The sequence below is a fragment of the Danio rerio genome, chromosome 16 (assembly GCF_049306965.1).
Source record: "Danio rerio strain Tuebingen ecotype United States chromosome 16, GRCz12tu, whole genome shotgun sequence".
NCBI lineage: Eukaryota > Metazoa > Chordata > Actinopteri > Cypriniformes > Danionidae > Danio > Danio rerio.
In genome coordinates this window covers 24530722-24557351 of record NC_133191.1, presented here as the reverse complement: position 1 = coordinate 24557351, position 26630 = coordinate 24530722, and the positions used below count along the sequence as shown (strand labels likewise).

The 26630-nt window shown below is 40.4% G+C and overlaps 1 long non-coding RNA gene across 1 annotated transcript in view; it reads right to left on the bottom strand.

Moving 5' to 3' along the window:
• Positions 1 to 1789: 1789 nt before the first annotated feature.
• LOC141378090 (uncharacterized) overlaps positions 1790 to 26630 on the bottom strand; it is a 60588-nt gene continuing 35747 nt past the window's right edge. Inside the window, exon 3 of the long non-coding RNA XR_012391735.1 lies at positions 1790 to 3187. This is a non-coding gene — a long non-coding RNA (uncharacterized lncRNA). The remainder of the gene's footprint in view (positions 3188 to 26630) is intronic.

Genomic DNA, 26630 nt, shown 5'->3' with positions numbered 1-26630 from the left:
AGGGTCTGTGGGTGAGTGTTTATGTCACACAATTTACATATGAACACGAATGAAGAAAAGCAAGAACAATACAGGGAGCAGCAGCTTTTGCTTCTGCTGCAAAACTACACCAAACAAGTGTGGGTTTGTTGTGCAATAAAACTATTAATTAAATTAATTTCCTTAGGTTTAGTGCCTTATTTTTTAGCAGAATGAACTGCCAACTATTCCGGCATATGTTTTACGCAGCAAATGCCCTGTCTTTGGAATTTGGGGGAAACCGGAGGACCCGGAGGAAACCCACGCAAACACGGGGAGAACATGCAAGATCCACACAGAAATGCCAAGTGCGCCAGACCGGACTTGAACCAGCGACCTTCATCTCCTTACATTTAGTTCACCTTTGAACCGAACTTATGCATTGAGATTACGAAGTTGAAATCCCATCAGGTTAGTGCAATTCAACAACACGTCTGTAATGTGTAAGAATGAGGTCAGTAGGCGGAGAGGAGACTGTCTTTTGGATCTGTTTGAACTCATTCACCCACATGAGTGTTAACACTGATCAAAACTTCTGCAACTGGTCAGGGTGGATTTGACAATCTCTAAAAAAATCTTTTAGATAGCATTAACACCTGTATTTATTTGTTGCCCACTTGTAATCGGATAAACAAAAATACACAGGCTCATTGGGAATATGGTAGGTGCCCAGCGTTACATTTTTGATGACCGAAAAAATATGTGGTGGGGAACATTTAGGGCTCTATTTTAACAATCTAGGCACAAATTCAAAAGTGCATGGCGCAAAAGCATTGGATGTGTCTGAATATACTTTTGCTATTTTAAAGATGGAAAAATACGCTCAGCGCCTTGGTGCATGGTCTAACAGGGTTGAGCTTATTCTCTTAATGAGTTATGGGTGTGTTTTGAGCATAACATGCATTAAACCATTCAGAGTCTCATCTTTCATTCCCTTTAAAAGTCAGTTGCATCACGCCATGGCACATTTGCTATTTACACGGCGGACTTGTAAGTGGAAAAGCTAAATGCTTCACTAGAGATAAAACATATGTTCTATTCATATGCCCTATTTAGTGACACATACGTCTCTGAAACCCGACAGGTGGACAAATATGGTTTCATTAAAACAAATATAAATATACATATAATAAATAATACCACTGATATTAATAACATGATACAAATGCAAATTGTCCTGAATAAACTGAAAAAGCCTTTTGAGATGAGGCATGAAGGCAGTGGTATTATATTTATGTAAAAAAATCTTAAGACTTGTTGTGCTGGGTGTATGATTGGGCTCATAGTGCTTGAAATGATTGTTGTCAGGACAGTATGCCTTTTCAGGCATGACTGATTTGCTCGGAGCTCACCTCGAATGGTGTTAGACCAAGAAGGCGAAGTGAAGCAGACCGAGGTTTAAGACGTGCGAAGGTTAATTCCAGAAACCACACTGTAAATTAAAGTTGACTCAACTCAAAATTGAAAGGCAACTTGCTGCAGCGCATTTTCATTTGACTCAACATTCAACCCAAGTACTGCACTTGACTTGCTTGAGCTGAGTCAACTAAAAAAAAAGCTCTACAGCAAGTTGCCTTACATTTTTAAGTTGAGTCAACTTTGTTTTTACAGTGGAGGAAAAAAAACATTGAGGCACCCCTACCCCTTAACGTGAATGTGCAAATAAGCAAGAGTTATGGGGTAGATTTAGGATTGGGCCTCATCGCCAGTCTTTACATCTTCTCCAAAACAGGTCCAAACAACAAGAACTTGCACAAATTCAGTAGCCAATATGACAAACCAATGAATACATTTAAATAAGAAACACAGATTTTACACATGCTGACTGAAATTTTTCAAAATGACATGAATAAGGAATAATAATCCCACACATAATAATAAAAAAAGTACAGAAGTTGTAACTGAGTTAACAAAGTTGAGAAACTGGGGGAGTAGAGAAACAGAAATCACTAGCTGTGCTGACATCATTGTTACTGGTAGAGAATCAATACTTGAGGAACACGCTATTCCATTCCAATGTGCTACTCCTGCATTGTTGTTCTGTGTAAACACGCTGTTGCAATCTTCTGTCTGGTGGTTTATAAAACATGTCTGACAGCTGCATCTCATATTTGAAGATACAAAGAGATGTTTTGTGTGTTGGGGCCTAAGGCTACATTTATTTGATATTACCATACAAAACATAAAACAACAATTCAGTGAAATATCATTCTAAATCCCCTTTTATTGAAATGTATTTTAAAATCAAATCTATTTTTATGACTTAAAGCTGAATTATTTTAGTAGGCAATTATTAAACAATAATTAAGAAACACTTTGACAGGACATCTTGTCTTAATGGGGGAAATTGTTATGCTGGGTATCTATATTAATATGGACAGATTAATGTGTTAGGAACAAATGAGGGCTGATTTATAGAGCGCTGGATTCAAAGACCCCCCAAAAATCAAAAGGAAAAAAAAAAAAAAGATGCAGCAGCCTATTCTTTTCGTGGAAATTCTTTTGCAGCAACAGGTTGTGTTTGGGGGTATTTCCAACCAGATATGGACCAGAGCATCACTGAGCTACGTAATGGTCTGTAGTTTAGTCTGGGGATATGGGGTGGACCGAAACAATGGCCCAGAAGTGTACTATTGAATTTAGATCCAATTAGACTCGGGGCCACTTAATTGTTTAAATTCCTTCATCTTCCAGTAACTGCCTGCATAGTCTTGCCATGATAAACCAGTTATTGTCATGCACCTGGAGGAACCTGGGACCCACTGCACCAGTGTTAAAATATCTAATGGCAGTCAGGGTGCCATTGTATAGCCTGTAGAAGTCTGCGTATGGCTCTCTCATATCTGCGCAAGTGCTCAGGGAGAACCTGTTCTCATATGTGAAATATGTAGGGAGTCAGTGGCAAGCCTGTCAATTCTGGTGTTTGATGGCAAATGCTATTCAAGCTCCTATAGGTGACTGGGTCTGTCTGTCACTTTCACCCTCATGAAGTCTGTTTCTGACTGTTTTTACAGAGGCATTGAGAGTAGTGGTCTGCTAAAAGTCATTTTGTAGTGGTCACCGTGTTCTTACTTATATAGGTCCTGCTGATGGGTTAAAGACTGTCTACAGCCCTGTCCAGCTCTCCTAGAATGTCTCCTGCAGTCTTCTCAATTCTCTTGAAACTGTTCTGGGAGACACAATAAACATTTTGTCAATGGAACGTATTAATATTCCATTCTGGGGGAACGTCGGTAGTCTCCAGAAATATCCTGAATTGACACTGATCTTAGCCAAATACAAAACAGCCAGACAATTAAAAAATATGGGTGGATCCCACTTATTAGAACATTCTTGTTTGGAAGTTGTCTCATCTCCTGCATCTTTTATTATTTTCATTAACACCAAAGCTGCTAAAATGGATTGACAACCCCATCTGCTACTTTATTGACCAGATCAATTTACCAGGAGTTTAATTAACTTGATGCTATGCACTTAAAAAGTGCTCTGCTGATGTATTTGAGCACAGTGATTTGTAGCTCGAAAAATACCATGTATTTGTCGGTTTATCAGTATCCCTATTTAGAATCCCAAGTTCTCAACCCATAGATCTTTTCCAATTCCATCCCCACTCTCTCTCTCTCACACTTCACTTTCGGTCTATTTACTATTGTCTTATCTCAAAAAAGTAAAAAAAATTAGTAATAGTAATAAAAAATATATATAGCTTAAAAAGTAAAAGCGTATTATTACCAAGATTTTAGCATTTAACAAATGTTGTTTAATATTTTTGTGATACAAGAATTGTTGTTTTCTTGAACTCTTTAATGAATACAAAATCTGTAAGGACAGCATTTATTTGAAGCAGGAGTATTTTTGAGCATTTTAATTATTCTCACTTCAGGCTTGTAAAAAAACAAGGGCTTGTAGAACAAAAAAGTTGTACAAATTTAAGACATTTGGCACAATTAAACTAAGCTATCATGACTGTCACGATTCAAGTAAAAAAAAAAAAAAGAAAAAAAAAAGCCAGTTCTGTATGGAGCCAGATCAGTCTCAAAAATAATACATTCACAAAATATAATTCATACATCCACAACACAATTCACATGAAAAAATCCAATTCGTCAATTCAAAATTTGATTCATAAATACACAAATCCAACTCGTAAATTCAAAACGCAATTCATAAATACTCCAATCCAGTTTTTTAATTCAAAACACGATTTGTAAATACACAAATTCAATTTGGAAGTTCAAAACATGATTCACAAATACACAAATCCAATTTGTACATTAAAACAATGATTCATAAATACACAAATCCAGTTTATAAATTAAAAACATGACTCAAAAATACACAAATTCAATTCATAAATTGAAAAAACAATTTGTAAACACACAAATCCAATTCGTATATTCAAAACACGATTCACAAATGCACAAATCTGATTTGTAAATTCAAAACGCAACTCATAAATACACAAATCTAATTCGTAAATTTAAAACACAAATTAAATTTTTAAATTCAAATTTTGTAAATTTAAATTTTAATTCATTCAATTTTTTTATTTAATTTGTAAATTCAAAACATGATTCATAAATACACAAATCCAATTCATATATTAAAAACACGATTCATAAATAAACAAATTTAATTTGTAAAGTCAAAACTCGATTCACAAATACACAGATTCAATTAGTCAATTCAAATTGCGATAGATAAATACACAAATCAAATTATTAAATTCAAAACCTGACTCATAAACACACAAATCCAATTCATTTGGTGAAAATATATATATATGATTTTTACTTTGAATTCACAAATTGTGTTGTAGAGATTTTGATTTGGGTTTTGAATTTACAAATTGGATTTTGTAAATGTGAATTGTGCAGTGCATGTCTGAATTTTGTTTTGCAAATGTTATAATTTAGAGACTGATCTAGCTCCATAGTTCTGGGCATTTCATTTTTATATCTGCAAAGATTTTTTTTTTTATTTGGTTTGTAAACTGAAAGCCTGTTAACAATAGTATTCTATGTTCAAACAAATACAATCAAACTGCACAATTGTTTTAATGCGTCTTTAAAAAAAAAAAATATTTACACATTTGTACTGTGCTTTAACATTTCAAAGCTTCAGTCTGCTAAACAAGTAAACAAGTTGGCGAATAGAAAAGTCAGATGGCCAGACACACAATGCTCCAAGAACTTGGAGTCTTCTGTCCTCGGGTCTCTTTGTCTTCAGAATTCTATTCATCAGCAATGAAACACACATTCAAGTATCCCAGATGGGCTGATTTTATTGTGGAGGCGAGACACAACGGGTGACAATTTACACACACTCATGATCACACAACACTGTATGTGTATATTTAGCTTTCTGTGATGTTCGAACACAAGAACCGAAGATATAACAGGAACAAAAAGCCAGACAGAGGGATGCTGGATCATCCTCTGAACATCACCATGACTAAGACAAACACAAGCGAATTCACACTGACACACTTTTTTTAACCATGAATGTTTGTGATTATGTATATGGAGTAAAATAGAAGCAGCATTGTCCTACGGTTTAGATGCCAGGTTTCTATAAAGCACATGCTGAACAGTCAGAAATGATTGTTTTCTTTGGTTTATTATTTTAGACAGATGCTTCCTCAGCTTTGTTTATTTAGGTATTACAAACCTGCCTCAAAATTTACATTTTTGACGATTAAAAAATGATTAAGATACATTTCATGTAAATATGAGATCAAAATTTGAAAGTAATTGATTTCTCAGAAATAAAGTAATCTTTATTACACAAAGTTTGACAGAATTTTAGTTGTGGCTGTCCTTTGCTAGTAGAGAGCACTGATTTAAAAAAAAAAAAAATTACCAAGGCACTTCAACAAAACCCCTGATTTTTGTGGAAAACAAAGTGAACACAATCAGACATAAACAATGATTGGTTTCTTGATTTCTGAAAGTCACAGCAATGAAAATTGACTATGAAGTGTCCAGAACATCGCTTTGAATGACTTCAGTAAATCTGAACATTTCATGTCCTGCATGAAAATTACTGGCTAATAAAGGTTGGTCTATCATCGTGATTCCTTCAGCTGATGAGAGGTTTGGTCATTATCAGATAAATTATTTTAAATGTTGAGACACCGTACTATCATAGCATTATTTGTGTGGATTTTCTTTATAGTGAGTGTAATGCGGTACATGCTTAGATGTGTTTTAAGGTACATGAGCGAAATATCTAGAGCAGGGGGTCATCAACCCTGTTCCTGGAGAGCTACCTTACTGCAGATTTCAGTTGCAACCCTGGTCAAACACATCTGTCTGTAATTAAAAAGTGCTGCTTTAAGCTGTGATCACAGTGCACTTTTCTCCTCATAGACTTCCATTCATATGCACGCAAATGCATCAGACCGGAAACGTAAGGTTGTGCGGCAATTTTTGCAGTTTGCTGTTTGGAAAGTTAAAGCTTGGTGAACTCTTGGTGACCTGCGAAAAGGCATCACATGTTTGCGTAAGACCAATCATGGATCAAAACATGACCTCTCTGGACAGAAATTTAAAACATGAACCAATCGCTTGTGTTTTTTATTGTCTAATCATCTTGTTTAATCCCACCCCTTTTCGCAGCACCGTACAACTGTGACAGTGTGACAGCGGCATCAGGCACTAATTAATTAGCTCAGGTGTGTTTAATCAGGGTTGGAGCTGAATTCTGCTGGAAGGTAGCTCTTCATGAACAGGGTTGGTGGCCCCTGATCTAGACAGTGTATTATTGAGCTATTTTAAATTTGACTCAAGCATTGTGCATGCAAGCTAGTTGATGTTGCAATTCACTGCTCTTGCAGTTTGTACAGCACATCAAAAAACACCCTTGCTTGGTGAAAGCCTTCGAAATCAATGGTTTTCATAGTGCATTGCTTTCCACATCCAGTGGGAGAACAGACTTCAGACTGTGTAGTGCAGGGGCAGAGGCAAGCCTTGTTTCTCCTGAGAGGATTATTATTATTATCGACAACAGCCTCTGGTGGATTTACGTGAGAACAGCAGTTGCAAATGGCACCCGCGAGAAAAATTTAAGATCTGAAAAAGAGCACACATTGTCTTCTGGTGGATTCGCAAAAACAAAAACTAGTAGAAAAAAAAGTAGCTCCTAGGAGGTATTTTGTGTTCTCCAGAAATGTATATAGGGGTACGTAATCAGAATGAATCTGTGCTGGGAATGATACTGTTCAAGGGTGCCTAATCCTATTCCTGGAGATCTATCTTGCTGCAGAGTTGAGCTGCAACCTTGATCAAACACACTTCTCTTTAATTATCAAGTGCTCCTTTAGAACCTACTCGGTTGGTTTAGTTGTATTTGATTAGGGTAGGGCTGAGTCTGCAGGAAGGTTGATCTCCTGGAACAGGATTGGGCACCCTTGGTGTAGTGAATATGGCTGAAAGGAGAGTGAAATCAGTGCACTGAACAATGCAGAGTAGCATATCCTTTTATCCAGGTCATATTTATGGTCATTTTACTTTTTTGACTAAACACCATTTTCTGCCAATTCCTCACCTGAGAATTATAAGGTTCTATCTGACTTTTTTTTTTTTTTTTTTTTTTTCAAAATTGAGAGATTGACATATCCTCATTAAATGACAACCTATTTACATTATGGGATGTTTTTTTTAAGTTGTTTACATTAAGACTTTTTTTTTTTTTTTTAAATAAATGCTACACACATCCTGTTTGATACGGAATGCAAAAACTTTTAAGCTCAATATCTAAAAATCATTCAGAATGCAGATAGAACCTTATAATTCCTAGGTGATGAATTTTATTTGATACCAATATTTCTGAGCATTATGTCTCACATTTTTAGAAGCAAAGACTAATTCTGTGTGAATGATCAATAACACCAGTTACTAGGAAAAAGCTGAAAGCATTCTCTTATTTTAATCGGTGTTTTAAAATTTTATTCAAGTTTTACTTATGCTGTGCTTTAGGATCTATGTAACTCATTAAACATTTGCTGAAATCATAAACATGCCTTTCTACTTCTGTTAGGATAACATCAAAGCAGTGACCTCAAATTTGACAAAATTGTAGGTTGTTTTTTTAATGTTAATCTCCAGTGTAGTTTTTTGGCATTAGCAACACCAATGGCAAATTTCTCAGAACTATTTACAGAAATACTATTAAAACCACTCTAAAAATCAGACAGACGCACACATCTATGTGCACTTCTAGCTTTATCTGCAGTTTCAGATGCTAAGCTGAACTGTTAGTGAGGTGTTAAATGATTTAAATTCATGAGGTCATGACCTGGTGAAGCTTTACACTTGCTGTAATGGCTTACATGCATGTGTGACTGATATGTTCATGAACATGTGTATCACAAAAATACACACATTCTATAACAGTTGTAACATGAGAGTAAATTCTGTAAATACATGCTCAAGAATGTTTGCCGTATGCAGCACATTCACAAAGCAATCCATCTTAATCCATATAATTTAAAAGACTTATAGGTCTATTTAGCATTGACAAAAGGTTAAAACATGATTAATAATTTGAAATGAAATATGGATTTCACGTTGCTTTAAATGAAAGAAAACTAAATAATAGTCCTTTGTGTAATTATTAGGTTCGGGAATTTGTGTGGGTGTCAAATAGCGCAAATTTATGCAGTGCTCTTTACTCATCTCACTAAATCTCACTACAGTTTCTGCATTTGTCAAAGCCCACTCAGAGAGTAAACATTAAAAAAATTGCAATAATTCAATAATAGCACAACCTTTCTCACATCATCTTTTTTTTCATTAAATTTGACCTGTATTGGGGGAGTTTGTGCTGCTGCCTGCAGTTCTCCATTGCTGTTTGATCTTTAAAAAAATTATATTGGTGTTGTTTTATAAGAAGATTATTATGATTATTTTATTCCAGCATTCAAAAACCAAATGCATTCATGCATGCACTTGGAGCATTCTATTACATAACAAAACATGGCAAGCAAGAATCTGAAATAAAAAAAGTAAGATTCACTATTTTGAAAGCTTATTATTGTCTTGCAATATCTATGTAACAGTTTAGAAAGCATACTTGCTAACATCTTGCAAACTTCAAAGCAAAGACAACAGGTAAGCAACACAGGGCTATTAAAGCATGAATTGAGAAATTACAATTCCCTTGATCTTTTGACACATATAATAGGTCATAACAAATTAAAAACATTCTGTAAATTTGAAATCTTTAAGAGTTTATTGTTACTCTAAAAACAGCTTTTAATGTTGACAGTCTTATTGTTATTGTTGGCAAAATCACCAATCCTGGGATGTTGTACCCATTAATGTAATAGATAAGCCCCGCCTCCACAGATGATCAACACCCATGCTACGTCCCAATTCACATGCTATCCATCCTAAATAGTATTTGAAAATAGAATTAATATGTCCCAAATTGTAGTGTGTTAAAAAGAGTATGCCAAAGGTACCCATATTTTTTACTATTTCCAGAAAAAATTTGAAGTGTAGAACTCTCCATACTCTTAATTGCTGATATTGCCCACAATGCATTGCACTAAGATGTGAATTTCATTAGAACTACTAGGTGAAAAGTGCAAATAAATTACAAACATGGTGGACCAGCCGTTAAGGCTTCGGTAAAGATATTTTTATGACTGTTACATCTAGCCCACTGGAAAAATATTTAAATCACATTTAATTCACACGTTATATTTCATCTGCAACAACATCGTGAACTTATATAAAGATGTGTTTGGACATTAACATCTGAACGCATAATTATCCAGACATGAGGAAATTTCTCTGCATGAAAGACTCGTGAATGGCAGATTGTCTTGCTGCTGCTTCACCAATAAGGCAGGAAATTAAATCTAAAATAAATGTGGATGATGTGTGGATGATTGACAGAGCTCAAAACTAAGCAACATTACATCTATTAATGAGGAAGTAGTATTTACCAAAGCTTGAATACTCTTCTATTATCCACTCAAAAGTATATACTTTTCCTTCACAAAGAACAACATACTTTTAGGGTGTAGTATAAGTATGGGAATACTATTGAATCTACAAACAATCACACCTATTCAAACAGAGCATTCCACTGATGGGGAGACTATTACTTTTAAATTATGATGTGTTTTTCTTTAATATTCTTAATAACAGTGGACCTCAGATAACAGTACAAAATAAAAAAGAGCTAGTTATTGCCTTTAATACACAGCTATCAAAGGCAACAAGAACCACCTGGGCTAAAATCGAGGGAAAAAAACAAACAAACAATAAAAAACAAATAATCAATCAAACAAACAGACAAACAAAAAGACAAACACACACAGACAACCAGAATAAGCAACATAACATGTGCATAAATCCCAATTAAATTCTTAGACACAAAACACAAGAAAGTTCTGCACTACAAAAATTGAAAATGGTAATGTCATATTCTTACACATACACGGCTTCTTACATATTAATTAGTCATCAAACATTAATCCCAATTAATCCAGCCTGATCTCACGAGAAAACATAAGTATTTTACATTTTGTCAGTTTAGAGTTCAGTCTTCCAAAAATGTACGATTTTAAAAAGAAGGTGTGGCACCCAACCTCACCCCTAAACCCAACTGTCATTGGGTGATGAGCAAATCGTACTAAATTGTATGAATTAGATCATACGAATTCATAGGAATCACTTACTAAATCAAGTTATGAATTGCCGTGACACTGCGTTGAATAAATAGCATCCAAAATAAACGTTTGTTTTAACTTAATATGTGTGTGTGTACTGTGTATATTTATTACATTTATATAAATACAAACATCAGTGTATGTATTACAGAACATTTTTATTTATATTTAGATATAAAATATGTAAGCTTATGATACAGATAAAGATAAATTTAAATTTCTATGTAGCAATTGTTTTGTATAATTTGGTTTTTATGCGTGTATCACATATACATAAACATATAACAAACATATATTATGTTGTAATTAATCTTTGCCCAGCACTAATAATCTTAATCCAATACATTTTTTTAAAAATAATTCAACAGCCTTTGTCATTTAGTTTAGTTATTCTATGGAATTAATGTCTTTATTTTTATTTTTTTGGAATCCGCAAATGCTCTAATTTTTTTTCAGGCAGTGAAATTCCAGAATTCATTCAGTATAGTGATATGCAGGGCTTGACATCAACTTTTTTGATCACCAGCCACTGTGGCTAGTAGATTTCCAACATTACGAGCCATTCGCCATTTTCACTATCCACACTTTTCTTGTTGGGAAAATATATTTTATATGCATAAATTTGACATTGACATGCTAAAATGACTTGATTTAAATGTTGTGTTATGTCCACATGCCTTCTCATTCATTTTACTTCTTGTGTGTATTGTGTATTAGCTTGCCCAGTGTGCATGTGCAAATGGGTTGTGTCGCAATGCAATCAGTTTTTATTTCACAACTTTTCAGGGCTCTAAATTAAGAATTTACCAAATTTATCTCTAACCACACCAAATAAGTACTTCTTAGCCACAATTTTTTAACGTGTTAAATGTCAATATAAGGACAATATAGCGTTGTAGGTGCACTTTTTAATTACAAAAAAAAAAAAAAAAAAAACTTTTCTTTAAAAAAACATTATATTTAAAACAAGAATTATCGTCATGCATAAATGCATAAAATATGCACAATCTGTCCTGGCTAAAAGTCCCAGATCACTAGTTAAATACACACAAATGGGGAGTAATCTCCCATTAAAGCAATGTTATCGTACAAAATATAATTAAACAATATTAACAAAAAATAACTGTTAGCGAAAGAAAGCATGTCAAACATACTGTGTTTGATAATGAAAGGATGTTAATAACATTAAAGGCCTGTTAATAATCTGTTCAAATAATAATTAAAATAAAAGCAGTGACTGCTACTGCGTACAAAAGAATATGTGTTTTTTTATCTTGAGCTCTTAAAAGCAGCAGGACTGTCTGTGGGTGCATCTTTGTCAAGTATATTTCAAAGTGAACCGATCGCACCAGTTGCGCTTTTTTTAGGCATGGTTGCTTTGCACAATTAAACGGGAGCGCGCGCGCTTTTTAACAATTGCGCGCATCACATCACCTATCTGCGCGAGTGATCATCTTCTCGTTCTTTTTTTGCTGTTTTGCTCACGCGAACACAGTTATTTTTGTCAGTCGTGCTGTTTCTCAATTCTAAGATCACATTTGCACGAATATTGGGCTTATTGTTGAACCCTGCTTTTAAGAAAAATACACTTTGTAGCGGATTTCCAACCAGCCAAAGTGGCTATAGTGGCGGTGTCTGTCTAACCTGACAGAGCTGAAATCTACCCGTATTTGGTGGGTGCTTATGTAAAGCCCTGGTAATATGGAACTTTAAATAAGGTTAAAACCTGCCTGGAACTACACTACCTGACAAAAGTCTTGTCGTCAATCCCAGTTGTAAGAGCAAAAAAGTGGCAGAAGGAAATCCTGATGAATCATCTTTAAAAATCAAATATTGAATAGAAACCTGACCATTTTGTTGGGCGTACACTGCACTTTTCTGCACTTATGATTGCCTAAAAGGTATTTAAAAAGAAAAAAATTCTGCTGTGTTGCATCTGGCACAGACATACAAATTGGTTTTCACTGTTTGCTTAGGACAGTGTTAGATTGTACATCAGCCAATCAGCCCTTTAGTATGAATTATTCATAAATGACTCAAAATATATTCATGCATATATTGGCAAATGTTCCAAATGGCTACATTACATTACTTAGGACTATTACCTTTAAACTATCAAATAGAAAAATCCATTAAAAGATGCAAAAACCCACATTTGTGACCCAATTTAATTGTATGCGTTAATAGACCTAATAATTTTTCCATTACATGCAGTAATGCAAAAATCAGACAAGGTAAGAGTCCCCCTGTGTGTGTGTGTTTCTGCATGTGTGGGGGAGAGGTATAATTGTGTGTTGCTTACTAGGCTGTGACCACAGCAGTCTCAATGGTCTAATCATGGTTTATCGTGTGCTCTCTCTCTCTCTCTGTGTCCCTCCCCCTCTTCACCTTTTCACCCTTGTCTCTCTCTCCTCTGGCCTTTTTTTTAATTTCAGACTATTTTGGTGTCTCATTGTGTACGGTAATTGTTAGATACCATTGTTGCAACACAGCATTTTCTGTTTTTGTAACTGACAGCTCTTTTTAACTGCTTTAGTATGATTTATCTCTCTGTTGCCTTGGCTGTAAATTTACACAAGATTCTACATCAAAAACTGACAGGGTTTTGAAAACAGTGTTCAATTTGTTAATATCAATGCGATGAGTACTAGTGATTAAGTTGAATGCTCGGATATGCTGTGCGTTTGTGTCGTGTTGTTTGTTTGAGACAGTCTGTGTTATTGGCAGCAGGAAAGGTGCAAAACTTGTTGCATAAGTGACACATAATTAACAAGAACTCGGTGTCTAACACTTACTTTGGCCATGAAGGGCTCTCCCTCTGGCCGTACACAAATGCACACACACACATGCACCTGGTGCTGGATATTTGGGACGATCTGTTCTGTATTATGAATCTTCCCACAGGACATAAACCAGAAACACAGATGAATGATATTGTGTGCTCAAGAGTGGGTGTGCATGTGTGACTATTTATTTGCTATATATGTAAGTACAGAAGGATGTGGTGTTGAGTGCAAGAGTGTAATTAGTGTAAGAGCAGACTCTGTAACTGGTTGCGATGTCATGGGTGAAAGCAAGAGCACCTGCAGTTGAAACTAATGGCATTTCATGAAATGTTCAAGTGCGTATGTGTTTGTGCTCTGGAGAGTGTCAAAGGTTTCTATTTACAATGTGTTACAGTAAAACAAAGCAAAATGGGAGGGATTTAGATCCTATTTTAATATCAGGAAATAAAAAAAAAAACAGATTTTGTCTTTATATCACTCCAATATGACTGTGAACACACTATAGCTACATGCAGTTTTGTCCAAACAGCTTACAAAAGATGATTTTCAGCATAGGTCCCTTTCAGGTCACAATATAATTGAAATGCCAGAGTTCCACACACAACTTTCTTGGGATAGGGTTAATAAAATGAATTGTTCTGTCACAGCATGAGCTTTTTAATTTGAACTTACAATGCATTTCTTAAAAGTTTCCATGGTGCCACATCTAATTTATCATGTAACAAGCTAACCATTTATACTTATAATGTTTTTAGTTTCTTTTGTCCCTTTTCTTCAAATATCAACTTCCTAATAAAATTTTGAAATATGATAATCTGATTTTTAAATATGCATTCATTCATTTTCTTTTCGGCTTAGTCACTTTATTAATCTGGGATCGCCACAGTGGAATGAACCGCCAACTTATCCATCATATGTTTTATGCCGCGGATGCCCTTCCAGTTGCAAACCATCACTGGGAAACACATACATTGTAACCTGGTATGTTACGCTGACAACAGAGGTGAGGATCCACATGCACGTTTATTAGAAGTGTCAGGCAAGCAGTGGTCAGTACAGGGGCAAACAGATGTATGAGGGCAATCCAGAGTCGAAGTCAAATTACAAAGCAGATGGTCAGAGGCAGGCAGCAAACAGAATAAAACAAATAGCAAAGCAAAGGATCAAACACACGGCTAAGGCAGACAAAGGAAAACGCGTTGTAGTGTCACTTAAAACAGATAAGACTCAGCAATGGAAGTGAGTGTGTGTGTCTTTGACAATCCTCAGGTGGTGCGAGAGTAATGAGTCTGAATGAGGAAGCATGTGTGTGTGTGAGCGGAGTACATGTATGAAAAGTAGTCCAGAAATGGCGGATTTGTAGTCCATCAGTATTGTGAGTGAGATCCAGCGATCTATAAGTTTACGATCGCTAGTGTTCGTGACATACACACTCATTCACACACACTACGGTCCATTCACCTGTACTGCATGTCTTTGGACTGTGGGGGAAACTGGAGTACCCGGAGGAAACCCACGCAAATGCAGGGAGAACATGCAAACTCCACACAGAAACGCCAACTAACCCAGCCGAGGCTCGAACCAGCGACCTTCTTGCTGTGAGGCGACAGCACTACCTACTGCGCCACTGCCTCGCCTATTCTCAAATAAGTGCATGTAAAAGAACATGTATTTTTGTCAAAGGAAATTATATAACACATTCCAGTGCTATATGTGATGTGTCAGCATCTCCAAAAAAAATTACACACAGTCATTTAATTTCCAACATGTGCTATAACCATTACACCCTGTGAATTAATGCTTGATGTTGTATCTGAAGCTTCATGTTGATGTGAATGATATAGTGATGATCAGTGTTGGAGAAAGATATTGAAAGTAATGCATTGCAGTATTAAGTTACTCCTCAAAAAAGTACCTAGTTGTGTTACTTAGTTACTTTTTAAAGTAAGTAATGCATCATGTTACTTTTGAGTTACTTTTTATTACCTGGCTGAGGCTTGATCTCTTTCAGAACTTGTTTTTTCTTTCTTTTTTTTAAATAGAGGAGTTCTGCAATTAACATATAACTACACCTACATTTACCTTTTAAAAACACATAATTATTTTTTTGGATAATGTTGTCTGAGAACTTCCTGACCTCATAGCTATATATGCTGTATATACAAATTACTGAAAGCTTAAAGCAATATGTTTGCTACTTTTGTACTATTTGTCTTAAGTACAATCAACGTCCATTGAGACAATCCCCTTTTTCTTTTTTTCAAAAGGTGTTCAAAACAATGAACACATTCTCTTATTGACTGCATGTTTCATTGTGACTACTTTATTATAATGTAGCAATTTATTTTTAATAGATGATTAATTAAGCTAAAAAGTAACTCAGGTTCCCCTTCGGGGGGAACTCCAGCACTATAAGTGGATTTGATGTTCTAAATCCACGTATGGGAGGTTCGGTTCAGAAGCTACTCGTCTGAAAGAGTATTGAACGGGCCAATTGAGAATGAATTGGCAGCGCAAGCCTGCGCAGGTGTGCGGCATATGCAATCAACTGAGTATATAAGCACACCTGGCGCCAGCAGACGCTATCCTTTTCGCTTCAGAGACTTTTCTGATCGAGCTTCATGAGGGTTCCTCCTGCTGTCTACAGCCACTTCGAGCAAACGAGTGTCTCCCGGTCCAGAGCGAGTCCACGCAGCGGCAGATGGTCGAGCTGGGTTTCCCCCTTGCCTGGCGTCCCTTTGGGTTCGGTCCTCCAGAGCGGTGCGTATTGTTGCAAAGCATCCTAAAAGAGCAACACAGTCGTGCAGCACGTCCTTTTCAGGACGCCGCTCCGACTGTGCATTTCTGGTTGCTGGGGTTTCCTGGCTCCGGATGATGGGCACGATCACTGCATTACATGTTTGGGGGTCCAGCATGTTAATGTGGTGCTCGGGGGCGGTTCATGTCGTCACTACGATACCATGACCGTCGCGCAGTTGAGATCGCGGCAAACTTTTGTGAGAAAGCGAGCCACCCCAGTCGCCTCCTGTTCAGCAGCGGGCGCTCGGGCAGATCTGAGGGTTCCAGCGAGAGATAATCCACCGCCTAAGGGCTCGCGGACCTCTCGCTCCTCCAAGCGCTCCATCCAAGCTTCGGGCGCTGGGAGTGATCCGTCTAATCAGATGGTAGCTCTCACGCTCGCTGACACCGGAGATCAGATGTCCTCCGCGGCATCGGAGGGTGGGCTTTCATTGTCCGACGATGATCCGGACCCGCTCGCCCCCTTCGGGCAGGTGATCGCTGTCAAAACGGATACTGAAACGAACGTGTTAGCCGTGCTTTCCCGGGCTGCTTCGGCCGTGGGTTGGAGATGGTTTATCCCCCAGCTCCGCGGCCGGACCGACTAGAGGGGCGTTCCCTTCTTCCCGGCGACGCACAGTAGGCTCACGCGGTCTTAAAGAGCACCTTTTTTTTCTGCTCGTGCTGCGTGTCCTTCCACCCTCACCACTCTTGGTGGTGGAGCGGCCAGGGGGTATGTGGCGATTCCTCAGGTTGAGTGTGCTATGGCGGTTAATCCACGCAGCGCCTCTTCTTGGCGGGGTCTGCCTCGTCTCCCATCCAAAGCCTGTGAGTTTTCGGCTCCCTCGGAGCTAGAGCTTACAAAGCTATGGACCAGGCTGCATCCGCCTTGCATGCGATAGCCACCGACCAGCACTACCAAGCGCAGGCGCTGGCCGAGCTGCACGAGGGTGGGTCCAACCCAGGCTTATGAGCTTCGCACCGCAGCCGACTAAGCTCTTCGGACTACTAAGTCCGCTGCGTGTGCTTTGGGGAGGACGATGTCCACACTAGTGGTCCCGTAAGCCCGCTCCGCCCGCCGTGCCATCCATACCTGCTCCTCGCCGAAGGCGCCCGCCTACGAGAGCTGCACCGCCCCCGCACTCGCCTCTGGCGAAGCGAGCGCGTCGAGCACCTCGGAAGCAGGCAACTCCCCCTGCCCAGAACGCCACTAAGTCTGGCAACGGACCGCAAAGCGTCCCTGGGACAGGTCATCTGGAGAGGAGGGAACTTGCTCTTTCCCCGCTGGAGGGCGGGGCGGCATTTCCAACGGCACCTTTTACTGCCATGAAATGAAAGGGCACTTTTCCACTTCTCCGGAGGTGACAGCCCGAAAGCTGCCAGTTTGAGCTCAGCTCTCTAGCTCGTAGGTTCGGTGCACTCCGCCAGTGGCTCACGGGCACTGCAGGCCCTGCCAGCCTGGGACGCGCCGCCTCTCAGCTCGCAAGATCTGCATGCTCCGCCAGCGGCTCACGGGCGCTGGGGGGACGGTCTGCCTTCTCCCAGCCCCCAAGCCCCCCCCTCCGGAGTCAGGGTGCGGAGCCAGAGCGAATCGCTCTCCTCCAGCTCTTCTGTGGGACCCTCGCGCTCCCCGGATCAGCACACCCGCTCCGCGCTGCCCCTCCGCGGGTACGTCAACGATTGCTGCGATGACGTCATTAGCAAGGGCTCTGCCTGCCTGGTTAGTGCGGGCCAGCCCCTCGCGATGGCTCATAAGCACGATCAGACTCGGTTACGAACTACAGTTCTCCTAACGGCCTCCCAGGTTCACGGGCGTGTATTTCACCAGGGTCAATCCCCTGCCCGCCCCTGTCTTGCGAGAGGAGATTGCTGCCCTCCTGGCGAAGGGTGCAATCAAGCCGGTACCTCCAGCCGAGATGGAGAGCGGGTTTTACAGCCCGTACTTCAACGTACCCAAAAAGAGCGGTGGGTCACGGCCAATCCTAGATCTGCGCGTTTTGAATCGCTGCCTTCACAAGCTGTCGTTCAGAATGCTTACGCAGAGGCGCATCCTCCGATGCGTTCGTCCTCAGGATTGGTTTGCAGCCATAGACCTGAAGGACGCGTATTTTCATGTCTCCATTCTTCCACGCCACCGTCAGTTCTGCGGCTTGCGTTCGAAGGTCGAGCATGGCAGTACAAGGTCCTCCCCTTCGGGCTCTCTCTGTCTCCGCGGGTCTTCACCAAACTCGCGGAGGGTGCCCTAGCGCCTCTGCGGCTTGCGGGCATCCGCGTACTCAATTATCTCGACGACTGGCTGATTTTAGCCCACTCTCGGGAGCAATTGACTGCGCACAGAGACGAGGTGCTCCAGCATCTCCGCCTATTGGGGTTGCAGGTCAACTGGGAAAAGAGCAAACTCGCCCCGGTGCAGAGGATCTCTTTTCTCGGGATGGAGCTGGACTTGGTCACCATGGTAGCGCGCCTCTCCGGAGAGCGTGCTCGCCTGCTGCTGAACTGTCTGAGGGAGCTCGACAGCAAGTTAATGGTCCCACTGAAATATTTTCAGAGGCTCCTGGGGCATATGGCTTCCGCTGCGGCTGTCATGCCGCTCGGATTGCTCCATATGAGACCACTTCAGAACTGGCTTCAAGATCGAGTTCCGAGATGCGCATGGCATGCGGGCAGACACCGAGTCTCTGTTACTGCGCTGTGTCGCCGCATCCTCAGCCCCTGGAACGACCCCTCGTTCCTGCAGGCCGGTGTGCCTCTGGGACAGGCGTCCAGTCATGTTGTTGTTTCGACAGATGCTTCCAGCACAGGCTGGGGAGTAGTGTGTCGCGGGCATGCAGCTGCGGGCCTGTGGGTAGGTGGCCAGCTGCATTGGCATATCAATCACCTAGAGCTGTTGGCAGTGTTCCTTGCTCTCCGCTGTTTTTCTCCGGTGCTGGAGCAGCAACACGTGCTGGTCAGGACGGACAGTACGGCGGCGGCGGTGTATATCAACCGCATGGGGGGTATGCGCTCTCGCTGCATGTCTCAGCTCGCCCGCTGTCTGCTCCTCTGGAGTCACCCGCGGCTGAAGTCGCTGCGCGCCATTCACATCCCAAGTATGCTCAACCGTGCAGCTGATGTGCTCTCAAGGCAGCAGATTCACTCTGGAGAATGGAGACTCCACCCCCAGTCTGTCCAGCTGATATGGGCGCGATTCGGGGAGGCCCAGATCGATCTGTTTGCTTCCCCCGAGAACGCTCATTGCCAGTTGTTTTATTCCCTGTCCGAGGGCTCTCTCGGCACGGATGCACTGGCCCAAAGCTGGCCTCGGGGCATACGCAAATTTGCGTTTCCCCCAGTGAGCCTGATCGCGCGGTTAATGTGCAAGGTCAGGGAGGACGAGGAACAGGTTCTGTTAGTTGCGCCCCTCTGGCCCAACCGGACCTGGATATCAGAGCTCTCCCTCCTCGCGACGGCCCTCCCATGGCAGATCCCTTTGAGAAAGGACCTACTTTCTCAGGGACAAGGCACCGTCTGGCACCCTCGTCCCGATCTCTGGAACCTCCACGTGTGGTCCATAGACGCGAGGAAGACTTAGGTAACCTGCCGCCCGCGGTAGTTGATACCATCACTCAGACTAGAGCCCCCTCTACGAGGCGCGCCTACGTCCTGAAGTGGAGTCTATTCACTAAGTGGTGTGTCTCTCGCAGAAGACCCCCGATCTTGCCAGATCAGTGTTGTGCTCTCTTTCCTTCAAGAGAAGCTGGACAGTAGGCTGTCGCCCTCCACTCTCAAGGTTTACGTTGCCGCCATCTCCGCTCACCATGACGCGGTGGCTGGTGGCACCGTGGGAAAGCATAACCTCATCATCGGGTTCCTCAGAGGCGCTAGGCGAATTAATCCAACTCGCCCCCCTCTCACGCCCTCTTGGGATCTCACCCTCGTTCTCACGAGCCTGCGATTTGATCCCTTCGAGCCACTCGATACAGTATCTGTCCCTGAAGACAGCTCTGCTGGTCGCGTTGGCCTCCATCAAGAGGGTCGGGGACCTGGAGGCATTTTCGGTCAGTGACTCGTGCCTGGAATTCGGGCCGGGATTTTCTCACGTTATCCTGAGACCCCACCCGGGTTATGTGACCAAAGTTCCTACCACTCCCTTTAGAGATCAGGTAGTAACCCTGCAAGCGCTGCCCCCAGAGGAGGCAGACCCAGCCCTGTCCTTACTTGTCCAGTTCGCGCTCTGCGCATTATGTGGACCGGACTCAGAACTTTAGATCTTCTGAGCAGCTCTTTGTCTGTTATGGCGGACGGCAGCAGGGAAGTGCCGTGTCTAAACAACGTTTATCCCACTGGATTGTGGAGGCCATTTCATGTGCTTATTAAGCAGAGGTCAGCCGCGCCCCCCGGGAGTGCGTGCGCACTCCACTCGGAGCGTTGCATCCTCTTGGGCGTGTGCGCGCGGCGCTTCTTTAACAGACATTTGTAGAGCTGCGGGCTGGGCGACACCCAACACATTCGCAAGATTTTATAATCTGCAAGTAGAGCCGGTTTCCTCAAAGGTGTTAGGTACCTTTGGTGATTGAGGAAACAACTCGGTAGGTGTTGTACACGCTTGCGGTGCCTTTTTTTTTAACACGGAGAGATGTGCACCCTCCTGTCTGTCAGTAAAGTTCCCCATTCGGTGAGCCCTGCAGATTCCTCCGAGGCCCCCAGCACTGACTCAGCGGAGGAGTCACTTGCTGGCCCATTACGTTGTAGGTCTGCCCGCTGGTCAGCCCGCGTTTTGGGCATAAGTGCCTGCTATGGCCAATCCCCGCTGGTGATCCCCATATGCTTTCCGCCATGGTTAAGTTCCCCCCCCAGGGCGGACCCGTGCTTTCCCTATCTGCTAACCACCTTCTTATGCGCACTCCCCCTTTCAGGGTTAGTCCATATGTAATTCCATTTGTTTCCCCCTATTGGGTGCGGATGGTCTCCGCAGCGTCCTCCCTACTGGGATGGCACGCTTCCCAACGTACTGTCGTATATTCCTAGAATTATCTAGATGCTAACGACTCCCAAAAAAATATACCTATTCCGTAAAGCTTCTATTGAAGTGGGATAAGTTAGGGCCAACTTGGAGGACCGCGCCTCTCATGATCTAGGTGCGTCACGCTTGCCTGACCGCTCTCTCATGTTGGGTGTTGGTAAGGTGCAGTCATTATGGCGCTTTCAATGGGCTCCCATACGTGGATTTAGAACATCAAATCCACTTATAGTGCTGGAGTTCCCCCCGAAGGAGAACGTTCGAGGTTACTAAAGTAACCCTTCGTTCCCCGAGGAGGGGAACGGAAGCACTATACTCCGTCGCCATAATGACTGTCCCTTAGCTGTTAAAAGTCTCTTCAGCTTAAAAAGGATAGCGTCTGCTGGCGCCAGGTGTGCTTATATACTCAGTTGATTGCATATGCCGCACACCTGCGCAGGCTTGCGCTGCTAATTCATTCTTAATTGGCCCATTCAATATTCTTTCAGACGAGTAGCTTCTGAACCGAATCTCCCATACGTGGATTTAGAACATCAAATCCACTTATAGTGCTTCCGTTCCCCTCCTCGGGGAACGAAGGGTTACTTTAGTAACCTCGAACGTTACATTGTCACACAACTCAAATAGTATGACTTATTTTTAATGAAGGCGACGCAGTGGCGCAGTAGGTAGTGTTGTAACCTCACAGCAAGAAGGTCGCTGGTTGGAGCCTCGGCTGGGTCAGTTGGCGTTTTTGTGTGGAGTTTGCATGTTCTCCCTGCGTTCGAGTGGGTTTCCTCCGGGTACTCCTGTTTCCCCCACAGTCCAAAGACATGCAGTACAGGTGAATTAAATACAGGCTAAATTGTCCGTAGTGTATGAGTGTGTATGGATGATTCCCAGAGATGGGTTGCAGCTGGAAGTGCATTCACTGCATGAAACATGTGCTGGATAAGATGGTGGTACATTCCAACTTATCAAGGTAAATTGATTTAATTCTGCTGTGGTGACCCCGGATTAATAAAGGGACTAAGCCAAAAAGAAAATGAATGAATGATTTTTAATGCATTACTTCACTTGTTACTATGAAAAGTAATACCCAACACGGTGAATGACTGACAATCACGTCCCACCATACACACTATATTCACTAACCATCTCGGTCACCTTCTTCCAGGTTTAGTCATTAATATTCAATCAAATGAAAGCCTTCCACCATTGTTAGTTATTGCTATTGTTCCACATTTTTCCATGTTTTTTTTTTTTTTTCAATTGTAGGTCAATTTAACCTTGGATCTGTGAGTTAATACACCTGATATAAAAACAGCATTGACTGGTGCAAGCCTGCAACTAAAAAAGTCATTTTCACTGAGTACACATGCTTAGATATAGGTAATGATGGGCATAAGGATTGCAGTATTGACAGCTGCAATCAAATACTCTTAGCATTTTGATTTTGCAGGCTTATTTAAAGCAGTATGTCAGCATAATGTTCAGAACACTAGGTGCACATGAAGATCTCATACAGATCATGTTTTACTGGGGATTATTACTCTAATCTGATGCGTACTGAAGACTGTTATACATCAAATAACAGAACATCACGTACTAGCAAACGTGTTGTACAAAGCATTTCTCTTAAAATCTGTGCCGTGCACCACACATTCTGAAGCTGAATTGTTCTAAAGTTTCTATTAAAGTTTATTTACTTTGCCAAGCTTGAGTCGGTGTCTTGGGTGAAAGTTCAGGTTTTTCACAAACATTTCTTTTATTATAAATGATTTATTTTCCTGTTTTAATAAAATAATTTGAAGGTGAATAACAATGTCTAAAAATGATCTTTTTTGGGACCATAAATAATTTCATTTGTTTTATTTTTAAAATTAGATGTTTACATTTTTAACATTTAAGCTAAAAACAAAATTGCATGTGAATTTAAGACCTGGTTTCAGAAAATAAATGTTAAAATAAATTATTTTTCTTCTCTTAATGTCGTTTTTAAAGCATGCAAACATGTTGAAAAGATTGGTTTGAAAAAAAAAATGCATATCACTTAATTAACATCACCAGGATGTGCAATATTGTCAAGGATGCATCATAAATATCCCCTAGGGTACATCAATATTTTTTTTATCAGACTACAGCAGACACTTATTTTATTTTTCATAATCTTGTGGCTGAACTGGTCAGTTTTTATGGAAGCATATGTGTGTGTGTGTGGGCATGTGTTCGTGGCTCGGCGTGATTGAGTAGATTAGGATCTCCATTACAGAACACACGGTGTGACGTTTGCCTGAGGGGGATTGCTGTTGATTTAACCCAATTAAAGGATTAGCTTGTCTACGCACTAGCCACCAGTAACACTCACACCGGAAACCAGGGAGCAATTATGGGTTTAGAATACAGAGTGTATCCACTGACCACAGCAGAGCCTCTCTGACGGGCCACAGCGTTGGCTTTATGATATGTGCAAGCCTGTTGTTGTGATCTGGATCTAGACTTTCAGACCAGTTTATTTTGCTAACTGAATTACAGCAAAACCTATAGGTAAATTTATTTGAATTTATTGGTCACAGTTTATTTTGATGGTCCATTTGTTGAATTTAACTTACATTGCATCTACATGCTAACTAATTCTCATTGGATTATAAGTAGGCTGTTAGGGTTGGGGTTAGGGTTAGAGTTAGTTGACATGTACTTGCAAAGTTGCTTATAGTCAGTTAAATGTCTGTTGAATGTATCGACAGATATAAAGTAGACAGTCTATTAATACTCAAATGGAAAATAATTTATTTTCTCCCAGTTATAAATAACCTTATTAAAATGGTTATATTTACATGGACTCATTTAGTGTCAGTTGGACTTAAATCAAGTAATATGATGCTAATGTAGGATTTACATAAAAGTAAGTTGAAGGAAATGGATTGATGTTGGCATTTATGCCACAAGTTTCAGGTTGGGTAGTTTGCATAGTTAAGATATACAACAGTGGGGAAATTTCTAGACACGTTTAGGTGGGCTGTAGCCTCCTATCTGTATTATCAACCGCCTACAATGATGATTTTTAAACTTACTCCCTTTCCTATAAGTTATTCCCTGCTTTATCAAGGGTTGCCACAGCCAAATGAACCCCCAATTACTCTGTCATATGTTTTACTGGCGGCTTCTTTTCCTGCTGCAGCTAAGTGCTGAGTACAACTCTCATTGCTGGGAAAACCCACACACTCTCACATTCAAACTTCACAGGGCTTCTGTCAGATCCCCTGCTGCTTCAGAAAGGAGTCCTACAAAGTAGCATATTGGGGCCTATACTTTTTACAATTTATGTTAATGATATTGTTTCTGCTGCAGGTGATTCCTACATAAATCTACACACTGATGATACCATCATTTATATATCTAGTTTTTCTCTGACTACAGCACTTTCTTTACTGCAAGCCAGTTTTTTAGCATCCAACTCGCTTTTACCAATCTTCATTTAGTTATTACAAATAAAACAAAATGTATGTTTTTTTAAATAGAAATTTAATAGAACTTAATTTAAAATTAATAGAAATGTTGAGTTTCCTCCTAAAATGTCCTCATTGATTGATTATGTTGACAGCTACAAATATCTTGGTATCTGGTAAGATGGTAAACTGTAGTTTGAAACTCACATATATGAATTGCTCAAAAAGGTTAAAGTCGGTATTGGTTTTCTTTACAGAAACAAATCTTCCTTTACACACTCTTCAAAGCAGCATTTGGCCAAATTAACACTGTTACCAATTTTGGATTATGGGGATTTATTTTAAAGATCAGCTTCAAAAACTCTTCTTCACAAACTGGATGTTATTTACCATGCAGCAATTTGTTTTGTTACTGGTGCACCATTTAATACTCATTACTGTCAACTGTATTCTTTACTGAATTGGTCTTCCCAATTACATCAACAAATTCAGTGGTTTCTGTTCATTTACAAAACACTTCTTGGGAAAACTCCACTATATTTTTAGTCACTTTAGGAAACATGTCGAAATCTGCACTCTAGTAGTTTTATCAACCTTTGCATACCCAAAGTGTGCACTTCATTTGGTCGCTACTCTTCAGTTTTCTGCTGCTGATGCTTGTAATCATCGGCAGCTCATAGCTCAACATTTTCATTCCACTATCATCCTTCAACCCAGTTAATAGTAAACAATAATTGATTTTAGCTTTTCCTCGGTTCTATATATTATTATCTGCATTTGTAAAATTGGTATTGTATTGTGTCCCTGCTGCTTCGTATCTGCTTTCGATGTTGCCTCTTGGACAGGTTGTCATTGTAAATGAGAACTGGTTCTCAATTGACTTACTTGGTTAAATAAAGGTTATTATATTACATAGACAGGCATCTTGGCCCCGCCAGGACTCGAACCAGTTACCTTTTCGCTGTGAAGCTACCATGCTAACCACTTGGTAACCATGTTAAACATGCACTCTCACAGTAAGAAGGTCGCTGGTTCGAGCCACGGCTGGCTCAGTTAGCATTTCTGTGTGGCGTTTACATGTTCTCTCTGTGTTTGCAGTGGTTTCCTCTAGGTGCTCCACTTTCCCCTACAGTCCAAAGACATGCGGTACAGGTGAATTGGGTAAGCTAAATTGTCCATAGTGTATGTGTGTGAATGAGAGTGTATGGGTGTTTCACTGTGATGGGTTGCAGCTGGAAGGACATCCGCTGCATAAAACATATGCTGGATAAGTTGGTGGTTCATTCCGCTGTGGTGAACACTGATTAATAATAGGACTAATCCGAAAAGAAAATGAATGAATGAATGAATTAATTAATGAAATACAGAAAGTATGTCACTAAGAAAATCTGTAAACAGTTTTTTATGATACTTTTCTGCTAATTGGCAACTATGTGGTAATTCAGCTGCAATTGTAGTGAGCAGCACAATTTGCGAGGTGTTTTGCCTGCAGTAAACTCAAACACTGATCTGATGTTGAAGACAGTGATGAACAATCTTGTTTTACATTTTTTTTTTTGGTGCACAAAAGTGTTCTTGGAGCTTTTTCTGATTACAGTTGAACAACTCGAGTCACATGGACTGTTTTAAATGTATTTTCTTTTATGGACTTTGAACATCTCATAATCATTGCTGCCTATGAAGGAAGAGAGAGCTTTTAGATTTAATCTAAAAAAAATAATTTGTGTTTCAAAGATGAACAAAGGTATCAAGATTGGAACGACAAAAGGGTGGGTTATTCATAACGGAAATTTCATTTGATTTTTTTTTTTTCCCTACTAGGTGCCGCACAGCTTAGAAATGCCCTACAAACAATGTAGGTTATTCTGTGCATCATACATCATTTGTCCAGTTTTACATCATCATACATGAGCACATCCTTCCACTTCAAGCTTTTG